Source organism: Podarcis vaucheri, assembly GCF_965113315.1.
Source record: "Podarcis vaucheri genome assembly, chromosome: 5".
Taxonomy (NCBI): domain Eukaryota; kingdom Metazoa; phylum Chordata; class Lepidosauria; order Squamata; family Lacertidae; genus Podarcis; species Podarcis vaucheri.
The window spans coordinates 26,550,498-26,569,071 of NC_138763.1; the positions used below are offsets into that span (position 1 = coordinate 26,550,498).

Consider the following 18,574-nt stretch of genomic DNA (forward strand, 5'->3'; position numbering starts at 1 on the left):
TAAGAGTCGGGGTGTCTGGGCGACGTTTCGACGAGGTCTCACTCGTCATCTTCAGGCTGGTGCTTTCGGCTTCTTGTTACTGGAACAGAGCAGAATCTGGTGTTTGAGTTCCTATAAATACTGTTGAGGGGTGTGGTGTATAGCCTCCAACGTTCTGGGCAGAGAGGAAGTTCCTAGATTAGTGTGCCTTTTCTTCTTTTGTTCCTTAATTACTTGAGGGATATCTTGAGTGATTTCATGAGTGATATTCTGAATACCACTGGGTGGGTCATTAAGTGTAGATTAGTTGCTAAAGCTTTCGTGTCTTGACCTCTTGAGCTTGTGAAGAGTTTTTCTGAGAAGATGGCTGTGCTGCATTTAGTTGTGCTCTGGCTTGGCTTCGTGTATAGGGGCGAGCTGTGATTTTGTGCCTTGTGCCAGCCATATCTGTGTAGGGATTGCAGGGGGGTGCAGCATCCGGAGGTGCCACTATAGTTTGGCTACTGGATGGAGTCTGTAATATGTCTGTGGAGAGGGTCTGGGTTTGGGTCTGGTGTGGTTGATTGGTGACGGCGTTCTGTGTGCCTCTGGTTCTGGTGTCGGTTTTTGTGGGGAGGGCTAATTTCCAGATGTCTGGCAGGCGGGACGTGTCGTCACGCTTGTTCATGTTGTGAGGGTGTTTCTCTATCTCGATGGCTTCCAAAGACCACTTGACAACTGAGTTACAGAATCTCTCAAATGTGTTAATCGCCAATGGATACCAGAAAAACAGGGTTACGAAGCTAATCCAAAAAGAAACACCCCCCAAAAACCAAGACACAGAAGAAAACAATGGCATGGCCCTCCTTCCTTATATCAAGGGCACTACAGACAAAATTAGCAAAATCCTCCATAAACACAATATCAAAACAGCCTTCTGCACCAACCAAAAAATAGCCAATATCCTCAGAAACCCAAAAGACAAAATCCAGCTGGAAAACCAAGGGGTCTATGAAATACCCTGCAAAGTCTGCCCAGCCACGTACATTGGACAAACAAACAGACGAATAAATGCACGTATCGCAGAACACAAGAATGCCGTCAAAAAAGAAGAAAAAACTTCCTCTCTTTTCCAACACATGAAAGAAACAGGACACGAAATTAATTTTGCAGATTCCAAATTGCTCTTTAACATGGAACATCACCACAAGAGAATAATCATGGAAGCCATCGAGATAGAGAAACACCCTCACAACATGAACAAGCGTGACGACACGTCCCGCCTGCCAGACATCTGGAAATTAGCCCTCCCCACAAAAACCGACACCAGAACCAGAGGCACACAGAACGCCGTCACCAATCAACCACACCAGACCCAAACCCAGACCCTCTCCACAGACATATTACAGACTCCATCCAGTAGCCAAACTATAGTGGCACCTCCGGATGCTGCACCCCCCTGCAATCCCTACACAGATATGGCTGGCACAAGGCACAAAATCACAGCTCGCCCCTATACACGAAGCCAAGCCAGAGCACAACTAAATGCAGCACAGCCATCTTCTCAGAAAAACTCTTCACAAGCTCAAGAGGTCAAGACACGAAAGCTTTAGCAACTAATCTACACTTAATGACCCACCCAGTGGTATTCAGAATATCACTCATGAAATCACTCAAGATATCCCTCAAGTAATTAAGGAACAAAAGAAGAAAAGGCACACTAATCTAGGAACTTCCTCTCTGCCCAGAACGTTGGAGGCTATACACCACACCCCTCAACAGTATTTATAGGAACTCAAACACCAGATTCTGCTCTGTTCCAGTAACAAGAAGCCGAAAGCACCAGCCTGAAGATGACGAGTGAGACCTCGTCGAAACGTCGCCCAGACACCCCGACTCTTACACGGGAAGACACCCGAAGACACCAAAACCTGCATATATATATATATATATATATATATATAAAACCTTAGTCTTTTTTTAATAGCTAAAATGCTTTGTTGCCGAATGTGCCCTTCCAGCAAGCAATTTTATTAGTTTTGTGGCACTTAGATTTTGTATACATACAAACTGCTTGGAGGCAGGAGTTTATTTGCAGGCACCATGAAACTGGTAAAGGCTTAGCTCTGGGTAGCGTGGCAGCAGCAGGACTGCTGGAAGGACACAATTTTTACGAACACTTGTGTATTCACACTTGGCCGTGGTTTGGCTTACGGTTATTACTCAACAAGACCAAAGTTAGACAATTTAAGGTGACTTTTGTGTTTGTTTCTTAATCCCAGCACACAAAAGGTGTCATTTGCTCATTGCTAAAACAATGAGCTTGTTTTGGAAACCGTGTCTTCAAAGACAATGAATGGAAAAACCATTTCTGTTCTAACATTCCCCACCTTGCTTTTTAAGTTGTTTACTTCATCATAATATTATGGAAGTGTTGGAGGCAACAAAGACAGCCAGTCAAATCCTTTGTTGCAAATCAGTATCAGGCTGGAGCATGGGAGGATTAACCTGATACCCAGATCTGTGTATTCCTTATCCCTGGTAAGTGTCAGGAGTGTGTGCAGGAGCCAGACCCTGTGATCAGTAGGGCTTCGCAGGACTTAGGGCCTTCCTAAGTTTGTTCTGGAGAGGCAAGGCACAGCCACACAGGTGAGGCCGCTTGGTAACTCACTGCACCTGGTGGCTAGGGCTGGGAAGGGATATAAGGTCAGCATTTCCCTTCGGCTCTGTGCCACAGCAACACATTTCCTGCCTTTCTGCATTTGGCTTCTTGCTTCCGGATCCTCTGACCCTTGACTTCGTGACTCCTTGCTTCTTGACCCTCGGACCTTTGACTTTGTGACTCCCTGCTTCCTGATCCTCGGATCCCTGGCTTCTGGACTCTCGTTCCTGCTCCCACCCAGCCATCTTGCCCCTGGTCCTGATGTCCTCAGCCGGGACTTTGATCGCCCGTAGACCGGACCATGACAGTAAGGTCACTTGTTGGAGTTTGGAGCAGAGCCTAAGATTTGGCAGGCAGAGTGTAAAGCTCTATTGACTGGTAAAGTCCCATTATGTATATCAGACCTGGCCAATCAAGAGGTTTCATATTGCCATTACAAGAATGAATGAAGGAGATTCCTTGAAAAGGGCTCTGAGGCCAGAATATAAGCAAAATCTATCCACCCGCCCAGCTTCAATGCATAAGATTCTTTGTTCAAATATCGAGACTACCTGGCAGTCAGGACTGTCTATCAATCAGCCATTCACAACTCATTCATCTCACTGGTCACATAATATCCACATGGCATAGCAAATTGGATGCGAAACACATATTCAATTTTTGCAGGCTTTCCCAGAAGAGTGAGTTGACTGATTCCTTTTTTGAGAATTGTTTTACGTTTTTATGGTACTACTTGTATTTTTGTTTTTATCGTGCTATGGTACTTTGCCATGCTTAGTGGCTGATAAATATTTCCATGTCAAGCGATCAATAAACAGCAAGTGGGTAGTGCACAATCAGAGAAGAAAAGAATCGGAGACATAAAAGAAAAAAGCACAGCAAACAATGCAAACTGCTGCAGAAATGTGGAGAACTGAACTTAAGACTGGGGAAAATGAGAAACAGAGAGAAACAGAAATTGACAACTCTGTCCATCCCTTGCCTCAACCTTTGAACTCCTTGCAGGAAATTTGGCTGACTCCAATCCAGGTAACAACCAGGTAGCATGCACTTAGCTTCAGTTAGAGGGATGCACTCTGTGCCTTTAGACTATTCCTGATGGCCTCCATGACATGAGATATTGAAGCTGGGAGATGGGTATGGAGCCTGAGGCTTGCTCCTGATTTGGAAAGCCTACACAGCGGGGTGGGGGTGGGGAGTGTGATCTGGGCCTTACACTAACTCTGGAATATACACCATTATCCTTTTCACCAGAATTCTTTCCTGCTAGTCTAGCCTGTACCTGACACCCCCACGTCCTTCCCAATCTTCGTATTCCATTGTGTAATGAACCACCCACCTCTGAAGGGAAAATACAGTATCTTTCCATTGGCTGCTTTTATACCACACCGAGAGATAGATATACCAGCTTTTTATGAGGGTAAAAAGAAGGATCCATTTTATTCATTTGAGATTAAGTCTTTGGTTTTATTTTTTGATAAGCATTTGGGGTTTCCCGGAAAGTACATTATTTACAGTAATCTCTAAAATTTAATTAGCAGGAAAGTGGAAAAAGAGGCTGAAAAAAAGCTACCCTAATTACTGTAAGCAATGTTTTTGCTATGTTTACATAATAGCTTGCAAACAGTGGTGGGTCTCAATACATTACAGCTGTGAGACAGAGAAAACATGGTGCAATATTAATAAAGCAGTTTATCTGTATTTTTCAAAACAGGAACGAACTTTTTACTCCAGGGAGCATGGCAGGCAAAAAAATTAAGGGGGATGGGGAGTGCACATCACCTTTCTCCCAATGTGCCGATAAGATTATGTTACAGTGACTGATAATGAAACAGTTTCTCCAACTAGTCCAGCCTTCACCAAACTTGGTCTATCCAGAACTACAGCTCCCTTCAGCCCCAGCCAACATGGCCATGCTGGCCAAGACTAAGGGAAGTTCAAACAGCACCAAGTTGACGAAGAGTGCTTTGCGTGGACAGGCGGAGTCCCCAGATCCCGCGCAGTCCCCCCCGTCATGTGAAATAACGACTCATGACAACGTGCTATGGGATTAAATTGGCCACAACTTTATTAACTTTCAAATGTGGGTAGACCTTGGCTCAGGCATTGGGCGTTCTCCCTCCCCAGTCCCCAGCTGGGGACCTAGGGAGCATCAGGGTTATCCAGTGTGTGTGGGGGGGATGGGCCAGCTCTGGAGAACATATGTTCAAGCAGAGATAGCCACCCCCGTTACGCCGCCACCGCAGGGGAGAGCAATGACGACCTTTTGGCGTACGGTCAAAGCCTCCCTTCAGAAACCCCTTTAACGGGGAACCCTGGTATCGCCGCCGCAAAGAGGAAGATGGACTAAAGGATTCCGCCCAAGGCCTGATACCGCCAAAGTTGTGACGTTTTGCTACTGGAAAGGCGAAACTTGCCAATGCAGGGAAATTCCTTTCCGTCCCTTTAACAGCACCTTAACGTAGCAGCGCCCGCATACCTGTGAAGAAAAGTTAACCTGCAAATAAGACATTAACTGAGGGTGGGTAGGGTGGGAGAAGCTCTGGAGCCAAGTGAGGATTCCCAGGTAAGATCCTCCATCTATTGTGTGGGCAGGTAATCCCCCCCTACCTGGCCTGGTCTCCTTGGCAACGCTTCCCCCAGGTGGGATTGGACAACTGACTGAGGTAGGCGGAGACCTCCAGGTATCCCACCTGAGTGAAGGCAAACCAAGCCTATGCTGTTGGAACCGCTCCAGATCTAGGGGCTGCGCGCGTCCACGCAAAGGGCGCCCCCCGTTTTAAGCATGGAGTGGTCATTACTCACTGTGCTTTCTGTATTCCTTACTTGCAATGGGTTGCATCTCTAAGTGCACAAATCTCTCCCATCGCCCATACAATCCTTCTTGCTTCACTCTGATTTGGTTCCCATTGGCCTTCCTTATTTCCTTCTCCTCTCTCGGCTGTATCCCGGGCGGTTCCTTAAAGGCTTGGTGGTACCAGGTGGCACAGTCAGGCAGTTGCTGATGGTCCTGCAACACCTCCTTGCCTCTGCCCTGCATCCTCCTTTATGCTGCTTCTACTTCTACTTTCTCAGTCGGCAACAATGCAGAATTCTCCTTCTCTCTCCCTGCTATTTGTAGGAAGATGCCCCAGACTTTTATAGGGTGGCAGTCGTGGGCCAGGGGTCAGCTTTGCCTGAAGAGCAGTAGCCTGTAGGGGGAGAAGGCAGAGTGACTCCACCTGCAGCTGCTTAGCATTCAGGGGCACAGAGAAGGTGCTGATGAGAACCAACTGGCTTCAGCCTTCTTAAGAAGAGCTTCCAACAGCAGTCAAATGCTGGTACCAACGCTTGTAGTTCCTGGCCCTACCTTGCTGCTGCCTGCCCGTCTTGACCCTTGATCATCAGATTCCCTGACCCCTGGACTGTGGATTGCTGTTAGCCTGACCCTAGAACTGGACCTGACTTTGGGTGATGACTCTGCCCTCAGGCAAGTACGGCTCAGAAAGTCTCCATGTTGGCCTTCCACTCCACTGAGCTCTCTGTGTTGTGGTCCAGCAAAGAGGCTATGACAGGCAGGAGTGAGAGGATGAGAGACAGGATCTGGGACTACCCATTGCCCATGGCATGGTGGAAGGGGCATGGGAATAGCGGGGAGGTGTCCTATTCCCAAGGGGCTACACAAACCTGGAGACAGCTCTAATTCCTTTTACCTGAAGCAGCCTCCCTCCTCAATATGCACTTCTCAAATCTAGCTGAACTAGATGGACCAATGGTCTGATTCAATATAAGGCAGCTTCCTATGTCATACTGGATACAGGTGGAGTCAGGAATTTTGTGTTCTGCTCTTGCTGAAGACAAACAATAAAGTTCTTATCTGGCTTCTTGACTCACGTGTCCTTTAAGCCTTCCATGACAGAATCTACACTTTCAGTAAAAACTGGCACAGTCCCACGACACATGCATTAAATGCCGTTACTGATGCTGTATTCTAGAAATCTCACATTACCAACACATCCACTGATACCTGACACTATTCTTGCCTACTGTTTATTTCCTCTGTCAATTCGCATTTGACTTTTCCAATACTAAACAGCAGTGCCCCAGGTTACATTTACAGTTTATCAGATGCGTGGGATAAACGAGTAGACTATGGGAAATCATTTCTATGCATCTGACCTAATAGAGTATTTTGGTTGGTGGGCTCAGTAGCAAATGGAATCATGCATGCCAATATCAGTAAGCACCCTAGGAGATGTCAATAATGTGCTCGTGGACTAGGTAACATTGCCAGATGTTGGATAGACAAGACAAATCCAAGGCCACTTGGATGAGGAATTTGTCCAAAAGCTGAAGATAAGGCATGCTAGTGGGAATCAAGAAGGGTTACAAAGTTGTTGTAAAAAGTAAAGGTAAAGGGGACCCCTGACCATTAGGTCCAGTTGTGACCGACTCTGGGGTTGCGGTGCTCATCTTGCTTTATTGGCCAAGGGAGGCGGCGTACAGCTTCCGGGTCATGTGGCCAGCATGACTAAGCCGCTTCTGGCGAACCAGAGTAGCACACGGAAACACCGTTTACCTTCCCGCCAGAGCGGTACCTATTTATCTACTTGCACTTTGACATGCTATTGAACTGCTAGGTGGGCAGGAACTGGGACTGAGCAACGGGAGCTCACCCCATCGCGGGGATTCGAACCGCCAACCTTCTGATCGGCAAGTCCTAGGCTCTGTGGTTTAAGTTGTTGTGGGAGCTCTCAAATCCCATGTTGCTCTAATATTATTTTTTAAAATCATGGTAGGATGAGAGCTTCTCATTTTTGCTTTAAATTTTCTGCTGAGTGTGTTCCAAACATCTAAGTAAACAGATTGTGCTGCAAGAACTTCCAAGCTAAGTCAAAGGTTAGGAAATGGAACCAAAACTATTTTATACAAAAGCTTCTGCATCAGCCAACATTATCTCATCTTGATTATAATACATTTCAGTTTGTGACAGAAAGCATTTTATAAACAACTAATGTAACAATGTCAGAGGCAGTGCATGGAATATCCCTAAAAGTCTACCCCAAAGCTCTGTTATTTTTTTGAGACTTCAGCAGTCTTGCCCAACCTGTTTTCAGTTATTTATTTTTTGTGGCTGCGAGGACTAGAAACTTGATCCTTAGCAATGAAAACCTCAAAAAGGTAAATTTCAGCATCTGCTAGATATTTCCATGTGTGCCCTACAACCTCAGCAAAGTATAGACACAGTAACTCTTTTATATTTGACCTGCATTTTCTTGAGAGCCTCCCAAAAACTGTACCGTGAAACATGTGCTTTACATTGACTTGTGGTGTAGATCAAATACTTCCTCATGAAATTATGATTACTTTTCTAGTAGCTGTATGCAAATCAGCGCTGGGAAAAGTGTTTACTCAGACCACACACTGGATGAAAAATGTGAGGGGGGGGCATTGGAGGGTGGGGGTTCTCTTAAAGCAACTGGAATCTTTATATTTTATACATAGGTCACAAGAGTGTGTGTTTGTGAAATTAAACAGTAATACAGATTTCATATAAACATAATTAATATGACAGTTGGCTCTTAAGTGAATTAGACTCTTGCAAGGGTAGAACTGGTTATTGGATTATATTTCATTAGCAAAAATAAGGGCGAAGCAAAACAGATCTGTCTGACATTCATAATTCACTGAATTCATTAATTAATTCATAAGAACCCTCCAGTATGAATATATTGAAGACACTAATTTCTGGTTCTTCTGCTAATACCATTTACTTCTTTAAAAGGCAGTTGGGATAGTAGATGCTGCAGGAGTTTTTCTCATAGTTTGAAAAATCAGTAATGCAGACTGAAGGAGAGGATTCCTGGCTAAAGAATAAGGTGCCCTGATGTTCAAAGTGTGATCCTTATCAGCTATTCTGATTCATATGGGACTTCAAAAGTGTCTTAGTACTTATTCGCAAAGAGACAGAGGCTAAAGTATATTCTTGGCCAACTACAGCATTGCTCTTTTTTCTGACCCAGATGATAATTTGCTGGGGGTTTTTCTTATCAGTTGTTTGTTCAAAAAAGAGTGTCCTGAAACACTTCATCACCTCCCCACTAATGAATTTCTTTAAGCAACTAAATAGGAATTCTTTAGTTACAAGTGGGATCTGCAACACAGTGTTGCAGTGTAGCTATGAACCACCCCTAAAAATATCCAGCTAGCCACTAATGATGCTAACAGTAGTAGTCTTGGTAGCAGTTTATTGAATGCTCTCCCCAGACAGGCTCACCTGGTGCCAGTTTTGACATCATTCTGGCACTAGGTAAAACAGTTCCGTATTATCTGGGATTTGAATGCTGGTATTATTGTTTTGGGGAATTTTCAGTACGTAGATTATTTTGTGGTGATTGTGAAAGATGTTCATTGGGTGGGGTACGCTTCTGACATGCTTACCAGATGTGACTATTTTGCTGAATCCCCCCCCCCCATTGGGTGATATTTCTATTGCTCATAACCTTGAGATGTCTTCATATAATTTCTTTCATAAAAATCCATATAATTAATATACCATTTGGTTGTAAAATGAACTCCTCAAAGCTGTTTACAGAAAGATGCCAGAACGCATAAATTTAATAAATATGAATCTATATCTAGTAGTAATTTAGGGCTAAGCTAAAAATACCCACTACTTTAGGCATTTTTGGTAGTCTTGAAATGTGCTCCGTTCGTTTGATTTTGTTTGCCTGCAACAACATCAGGATTGGCTAGGTAGTGTAATGACATCATCTCATTTCTTTTACAACCCCTGATTAGCTGGGATGATCTATGCACCTTCTCTTTCCTCACTCGCAGTTGACAGTGATTTCCCTCAGTGACATAATCGCTTTGCAAAATCTGATGAGTTATGTGCTGATGTCACTGTGGTGAATATGATTAATCTAGGATGAGGAAAAAGCATTTAATGGAAAGGGTGGAATTAAAGCACCAGCAGGTAAGTGAAACAGTGGAACTGAACAGGTGCAGAATAAGCTGACCATTCTAACAATCAGAGGTTTGGAGAAAATATTCCCCCTTGCCTTCTTTAATTCCTTTTTGGGGACTGAAAATTGAGATTGAAAATATTTGGAGCAGTCTCATTGTTATTGCTGTTCTTTAGTAAAGTAGCTTACTTGAACAATGCATGAATCACAGTATTTAGCCATTATTTAAATGTGATCCTGGACGAGCAAGAAGGATTTATCCATGCAGAATTGCAAGCATCCAGGTGTAGAAGTTCCTTCATGAGACTCGGAGGATAAAATGCAATATTTACAGTTGTATACACACATTTTTACTTCCAAGCAACCAGGAATGCAGAAGCCCCTGCCACATTTATTTTACACTTCCTAATGTTTACTCTCACCTCCAAAGTACTGTTTAGTAAGGTTACGTAATCACATTTCCATCTGCAAATTGCAAGGAAAGGAAGTTTGCAAGGAACTAAGAGAATGAATAATATTGGGAATAAAGCGACTTTTGATGAGGCATTTAATGACAGAAATGCAGCCTGCGCTATAGTAACACGGTGCCTTTGGTTTTTATGAATAGACGGAATTCTTAATGAATAAATACTGGCAATGTAAGCACAAAGGTCTTCCTGTTATAATTTAGACAATATGCAGTGGCCCAAATTTGATTGCTTCATTTATCTGCTTCATTTATATTTCATGCTTTCTAATACCCCAAAGTTAGCGGGATGGCTTACAATAAAAAGCATTGAAAAGGTTGTTTATGCTATTGTTACTATCGATGGTATCAAATGTTTGCCCCATTCCTGCTCCCGCCCCTTGTTGGACTTTTTAATTGAGGAGGGCTTCTGTTCTCTATTGGCTGGAACACATCATTCTGTCAGTTTACAGAAAGCAGTATTTTGGTTAATGAAAACTTAAACCATTTTTTGAGGGGAGGGGAAGAAAATTGTGTATGACTGGAAGAAAGCATCCCTCACGTTAAAAAAATAAATAAATGGTATGCTTGTTTAGCTTTTGGCAATGGATCTGTAGATCAGATTTTCCTTCAGGCAATACATGAATTCAAAATGTATGTCATGTGATTTGCACAATTACTGAACGGGAGGTAAAGAGCCAATATTGTATGGAAACCCTCTTATGTGGAAGTTCTTCTCCTGCCTATGGATGTGCAGAGAATAACTGATATTTTTTAGTGGGCAGACAATGGCAGCCCACACACTCTTCTCACTAAATGTTGCACAAGCCCAATGATAAGAAACAGTGCAGCTCTACCAATTCAAATAGTCACCCTGTAGCACTTTTTATGGTAAAGCTTGCGTACTGACTCTGATGAAATCCTGGATCCTGAACCGAATTGGGCCAGTATAGGTTGATGCAGGATTCAGCTGGAGTGCCAGATTCCCTCACTTGGGATCAGCTCCATACAGAGTGATTCCAGGCTTTCAAAACAGGGGCAGCCTGGCAGCAAGAAGAATGGGGAGGAGAGACACACAGGCAGCCTGCATACATCTCATTCGACCTGCCACCTGATTACATATTTAATTGGGGTTGAAAATCATCATTAGACACTGTGCAAGGCTACTGAATTAGTTGGGGCCTCGCCCCCAGATTTGTGTCAGATTGGCCCCAAATCACCTCAGCTCTGGGCTGCTGCAAAGAGCAGAATCGGCCCCCCAAATCAGAGATGGGATGTTCGCAGCTGTACTGGAGAGGGCCTTGGAAAGGCGAGGGGCTATCACAGAAAAGACTTTCTTCAGTTTCCATCTTGGAAAGCAGAGATACCTGGAGGAGAGCCTCAAATGATTATCTCAGTTAATGAACAGACCAGAATGAGAGAAGACCGTCCATGTAGAGCTTTAAAGATTAGAACCACAGAAATGAAATGGGAGCCACAGTATCATGGACTAGCGACAGCTTTTGAACTTTCTCCCAAGGCAGAACCATGTAAAGTGCTATGCTGTAACTCTCACCTTGAAGTTTCTAAATCATGGGAAGCCATGAGTCTTCTGCCTGTATCCAGGAGGGCACCATAGCTGGAATATTGGCTGATAGAATTCACTCCATGCCACTAAGTCTACTTTGGGCTCATGTGACAAAGTGAATCTAAAAGAAGCAGGCTGTATACCTGCTTCTTTAGGCAGACTGCGGTCCTCTGCTTGAGCAATGTGTGCACAGCTGAACTATCCATCACCAGTGATCTTCTCGGGATTACATTTATTGGTCCTCATCAAGTCCATTACTGCTCCCAAAGAGCGGTTCAGCACTTTTTCCGCCTCACCTGATTCAGATTGTAAAAGATAATCTGTATGTCTAAGACATTTTTTGCCCATGTTATTTGTCTACATAACACTTGGCACGCAATTTGTATCCCCAAGAACTGGTTTATACATTTATTTGGAGTGGTGGGAGGCAAAAACACATTATACAGTTTAGAACAGCTATACCCTTTAATTGGGATACCTTTTCTTCCAGGAAAATATTCTGTGATGTTTGTGAATGACTATTATGTTGAGGTCTTGTTTACTAAATTTCTATCCTGCCCTTCCACCCAAAGGAGCCCAGGACAAGTGATGAAACATTAAAAACAGATTGAGAATGATTCTAATACACATGCAGTCTGGGAAAGATCTGGGCAGCAGCTCTCTGGGGTTTCAGATAATTTCTGCCCCAACCACTGCACTCGCCCCAAGAACTTTAGAATGCAAAGTTTATGCTCTGCTGCTGAGCTACAGCCCTTCCCTTCAAATCTGTCACAAAAATCTATAAAAACTAAAGAAAAATCTATGTTTTGGGGTGCACATGTGAAATTTTTGAAATTTAATAAAACTATAAATTTAAAAAAATCTAAACCTGGCCAGAAAAGCTGCTCAAAACCCCAATAAAAGTCATCTAATTAATGTCCATATTTTACAGGTGAGGAACAAGGGGGTTAAGAGATAAGTGAATAGCACAAGACCAGTCATGCCAAATATATATATTTTTCCTTTGCAATTTTGCTTGCTGTTAAACTTTTGGGAGTTATACCATCCAGATATGTCCCAAAAGATCCCAATTTACCCTCTGTCTCCCCCTGGTCTACTTTATATGTATGCTTTAACTTCTATATGCCCTGACTTTTCAGAACGGAGGCAGGCCGCAAATAATTCAGATGAAATGAAAGATGACGCTCAGTTGATACCTTACTCGGTAGGGGCAGTTTTGCAGGAGGAAACTAAACAGGGGCCTATTCTCCAATTCCCAGTTACAGCTGCGTGGGAAATGCATGCAGCCTAATGACTTTATGGGGATTACAAAAGCATAAGTGAAGGTGAAAGGAAGCTTAATTTCTGAAGTCTACTGCTACCTCAGGGTAATGAGTATGTAAACAGCTGCGAAACTGCTGCAAGCTGTTCCTCCCGAACAGAGCTTCATTAAAATTGCAAAAGGGAGTTACAATTTTTACAACATTAATCATATAAAAACATTGAATATATAACAGCTGGGTGGTTATTGTCTTTTTCCCTTTTTTCCTTTCCCTTTCCGAAGTGTACCCTCTTGAGGGTAACACTAGTAAACTGTTCCTGACACTTTGGCATCACTGAGCTTCTTGGGTAGCAGGAGAAGGAAGTAGCTAATAGCTTAATTCCTAGATGTCAGCCCTTCCAGACACAACAAGTCTTTAATGTACTTCTTCAAACACATGTCCTAGTCAATTACTTCAGAAAATGTGAGAGCAGATTCCGTCTCTGTGGAAACACTTCTCTGTTTAAATTGGTAGTTTAGCAATGTGACACTGCAGACAAATAATGATGAGTGCCACCCACCCTTTGAACATCAACTGGCAATACCCTTCAATTTTGACAATCGCCTGCCTTCTCAAATATTTGTTGAGGATTTTTCTTCTTCTCCTCAAGAATAGAGATGTGCCTTGTATTCTACAGTGCATCCAAGCTCAACAACTCCAGCTTCGTCCATTCCGTTACCTACATTTTTATTGCAATAAGTAGAGTTGTGCACAGTGCTTTGGGGCAACTTGCAACTGAAGGCCTGTTTGATCATCACACTTGAACCCGCTTCCCCCAAAACGTGTCCCCCTGTCTCTCCTCATGCATGGCCACTGGTTCCCTTTGCAGTTTAGATCTGCAGTTTGACTTGCAGTGCTATTTCATTCATATTTGGGGTGATCCTACAACGAACATAATTATGAGTTGTCATGCACAGCTGCCTGTCTTCCTTTTAGCCTAACATTTCAGCCACAGGAATAGATTAGAATGCTATGCCAGTCACTGGTTGCTGCTTCAGGGGTTCCCCAATAGTTTCAGAAAGAAGGGTCTTACAATGGCAGAAGAGTTTATCCCTTTCTCCCTCCCCCTGGAGGCGGGCAAATGTTATCCCCATCTTCAAAAGGGGGAAAAAAGGAAGACCCAGGTAACTACTGACCGGTGAGCGTGACATCAATACCAGGAAAGATCCTAGAACAGATAATTCAACAGTCAGTCTGTGAGCATTTAGAAAAGGATGCTGTGATACTAAGATCCAGCATGGGTTTCTCAAAAATAAGTCATGCCAGACCAATCTGATTTCTTTTCTAATTTTTTTGGATGGAATTACAAACTTAGTGGATCAGGGAAATGCTATGGACATAGCGTATCTTGATTTTAGTAAGGCTTTTGACAAAGTCCCCCATTATATTCTTGTGAGGAAGCTGGTAAAATGTGGGTTGAATGATGTAACTGTTAGGTGGAGTTGTAGCTGGTTGACTGACCGAACCCTGATGGCTTGGACAGCTCAATAGCAGCATCAGTTACATTCACCCTCACCTTGTTCTCAAATCAATCCCCGTTCCTACATATGCCTATGCACTGTGTAGACAGAAAGCTTCCCAGTACCAGCCTCTATCGAATCAAAGGGCTAGTGCACAACCAAGAGGCAGGCTGAGATGCTGAGGCCCACCTGGAAGTGGACTAAAATTCATTGTTGGTCCCTGACCCAGAGCTTGCAAAACACTCATAATGGTTTGGATACTGGAGCAGGATTCGGGGAGATCATTGTTCAAATCCCCACTTGCCATAAAGTTCACTGGGTGCCCCCCGGCCAGTCACAGCCTCTCAGTCTAATCTACCTCACAGGGTGGTTGTGAGACTAAAAATAGTGGGTGAATGGAGGAGTACCATACATGCCACCTTGAGTTCCTTGGCAGAAAGGTGGGATAAGTATATAATGATGTATAAATAATAATTTCCTGCCTTCTCAACTTTCTGTTGCCCCTTCCTTCAACTGGGAAACCCAGCCAGATGGGTGGTGGATAAATAATAAATTATTATAAATTAGTCTTATACCTTCATGGGTTGCTTCTGGCACCAGCAATCCATATGATTGTCCCTTTGCCTGAAGACAGGTGATATCGCACCTCAAATGAAGAGGGAATGGGGACATACACAGCAAGTAACTATACTGCCTTCTGCTGATTTTCTTTAAAAGCAGGGAGAATATAAAACCTCCTAGTCACAAGGATGCTAACAGCCCAGAGCAAGCTAATTTTTCTTTCTCAGGGAGAGAGCTTCTGCTGAAAACTTTAAATTGGAAGGTACAAAACTACAAAACTGCCCAACTGCATTTAATGATAAAAAAGTAAATGGAAATAAACCAAGGTTAATGCGTCACCTATAATTACATTTCCCACAGCGAACAGGAAATATGTTCCTACTGCTGGATGCTATTTTTATTTACTAAAAAAAAAGAGAAGTCCATTTTGTTTCTTCATCATTAACAGAGCCTCTAGACTACAGACAGCTGATGGACAACTTCCTTCTTCATCTCCCATAAGCATTAGAGGTCAGTGGTATGGTTTAGATTGACGAATATAGAGGTCTCAGTTCATGGGGCCAGTGCTAGTAAAATGCATAATGTAAACAAGTATGCCAGACTGTTTTTGCAAAGAGGGTACAAACAAACTCAGGGGAGAATATAGAGCACAGAGAACATTGAAAATGCACAGAACTGGCATCAAATAGACCAATATATTCTCTAAGGCCACCGGATTAAAATTTAGAACTAAAGGACAGTGTGGGTCTGTGATGGTGGTTCTTTGAAGCGTTAGTGTTCAGCATCAAAAGGTGTCTGTATGCCTGTAGCACTGTAGCCATCTGCAGCACATCTTTCACATGAGGAATGGCATTTAAGATGAGGAAAATCTAAAAAAAAAAAAAACAAGAACAAAACACCACACAATATTGTTACATGCTCCCTGCATCCCCCAGGCGGTGAGAAGCTCCGGGGTTTGGCTTCCTTTTTGCAGGAGAGATCACTGGAGACTTGTTTTTAAAATATGTGGTTTATTTCCAAGTACACCAGCAGAGCATTGGGGAAAGCAAACAGCACAGCCCTCCTAGCAGGCAGTAGAGCTGCCAGCCCTCATCAGCAAGACAGAGACATATGAATCCCCACAAGGTATCTAGCTAGCCCCCCACTAGGGATGGTGAATCTGTCAGTTTGGATTTCCCATTTTTCCGATCTTGGCTTCACCTGTCCAACCTTAGTTTGCATTTTTGGAAAAAGCCCCCCTGAAAACTCACCAGAATTTTAGCGTGAATTCCTCCAAATGCATACATTTTCCCATGCAATTTTCGACGAATATGCACTTATTTGCAAATGCATTTTGCTCTGATAGAATGCATTTCTGTGTGTGTTATTTTCGCTAATAAATGCACTTCTATGCACACTTTGTCTTAGTTTGTGCATTTTTCTAGATGTAGCCTGAGAACTGCACTGCAAAATCCAGGCAAAGTTTTGAAGGATGGCTGTATTGTTTCAAAAAGTGTGAATTGGGTAGGTTTGCCTTTAAATGTGCACTGAATTGAATTATTTTCCCAACTCTGTCCTTAGCCCTCTCTTGTTGCTCCTATCTCATCTTTACTCTGTTTCATGCTGTTGCTTAGCCTGTTACTATTATTGGTTATTAATTTATATGCCACTTAATCCCAACACAGGCTTCTTAGCGGTTTATAAGGATGAAAAACAAACATGCAAACATTATAATGTAAACATCCATATGTGAAATATGCAGTAAAACTATTCCATTGAAACAACCCCGTAATTAAAAACAGTAATTAAATGCAGAAAAACTGTCTAACTCAAGAAACCTCCCTATTCCTGCCTTTCTCCTCCCCATCCATTCCGTGTGTGTGTGTGTGTGTGTGTACACGGAATATCATTCACATAGAGGTTAAGTTATTTAACAAATTGTGTGTCAATACTGAGATCAGATGTAGGCATTAAGTAATATCATTTTCATTGCCTCAGCAGATACTCCAGAGAATGCCAACAGTCGATGGCAGAGTCCTTGTCTTGCTCTTGTTTCTGATGTGATGAATAAAAATGTTCCTCAAAATTGTCTTTGTTTGGGGCATTTTTTTGTTTGTTTTTCCATGAACTCAATGTTCCAGATTTTCTTGTACCATGCCTTCAGTGTCAAATTAGCAGCTGTCTTCCAATTTTGAGCTAAATCTTGTCTGGTGACCACCATAAAAAAGGACGGATAATTCTTTAAACAATAAATCCTGCAGTTTTTTTTAAAGAATCTATCAACATCTGTGCTCTGCACATTTTGATTCAATTTCCTTCCTATAGGTTTCACACTTTGACTAGGCAGGATGAAACTATTTTGATAATTAACCTCTTAAAACTACAAATGCTACATTTATCAGATGTTCCATCAAAAATTGCTAGCTGGTGTCAGACAAAACCTGAAGAAGAACCCAGATTGCACTTGCTGCAGATGCACCTGTTTGTTACTATTGGACATAAATCTAATGTGTTTCCTGTTGGAATCAACCTTACAAAGTTACTTTCTACCAGAGGGACCGAACTTAGCTCTTTGATAGATGCTCAGCGGGCAGATAATTTGATGTCCATGTGGTGTGTCCTTGGGGACAAATAAGCGGAAGTCAGAGGGAAACAACATCTAAGGGAAATTCTGATTGATCTAGTTAATATTTTGTTAAGAAGGAAAATGTTTTACTTCTTTTTTTAAAAAAAAGTTCAACATTTAACATACGTCACTGTGCTAACTTTTAATCACTATACAGTGGTACCTCTGGTTGCGGATGGGATCTGTTCCGGAGCTCCGGTCAGATCCCAAAGTTTCCGTAACTGGAGGTACCTGTTTCTGCGCAGGCGTGCTGCGCGTAGAGTGCTTCTGCGCATGCGCAAAACCTGGAAAAAATTGCCGCTTTCGTAACCCGAAGTTTACGTTACCCAAGGGTAACGTTGTAGGCATCCTTCGGGGGTCGGGATGCCAGCTGGCTAGCCCCCAGCTGGATCATGCCCTTCCAGCTGTGATGATCCCCTGATCTCTGGTGCAACATAAATTAGCGACCCAGGCTTCAAAGCCAGGGCACAATATATTAGCAGAGCATACTGCGCAAACAGAACAGGCGTGAGGCTTGTGGAAACATACCAACAGCTAAAGATTTATTAAGCATAAATCAGGACAAATAAAACATGTTGTCTCCTTTTCTTCTCCTCAGAGAGACAGAGAAAAGCAAAAGCTATACACACAACGGAAGTTCCCAGCAAGCTGTGCTGGCATGCAAACAGACATGTGACATGCAACAGTTCCATGTCTGCAACTAAAGGTGGAATGGAATTTTCCAACAAACCTAAGTCGAGGTTCTACTGTAGCTGGGTCTTGGGGAGCGCTTTACATGGGAATTCACAGGACCTGACAACCAGCTGTGCAGATACCTGCAAACACCACATTGGCTGAGTCAGGTCTTTCCCTGCACCACACCTGACACCAGAGATGACAACATGTAGGGCAGATGGGTATAGCTTGGCCAAAATAACCAGACAAGCAAAATGGGTGAGCCCTGGCACATGTCAGGGGCTGGACTGAGGAGGAATGGTGGGGGCTGCTGCCCACTGGTGGAGGAAGGGGTGTGTGGTAGGTGCGGCCTGCCCTGGATGTCATCCCTGAGGGGGGATGACATTGTCACGC

At 43.2% G+C, this 18,574-nt stretch overlaps 1 long non-coding RNA gene across 2 annotated transcripts in view; it reads left to right on the forward strand.

The window, feature by feature from the left end:
• Positions 1 to 18,227, forward strand: part of LOC309533387 — a 40,980-nt gene extending 22,753 nt beyond the window's left edge. For both annotated transcript variants that reach the window (XR_014220198.1, XR_014220199.1), the window contains exon 3: positions 18,105 to 18,227. This is a non-coding gene — a long non-coding RNA (uncharacterized lncRNA). The remainder of the gene's footprint in view (positions 1 to 18,104) is intronic.
• Positions 18,228 to 18,574: the final 347 nt, after the last annotated feature.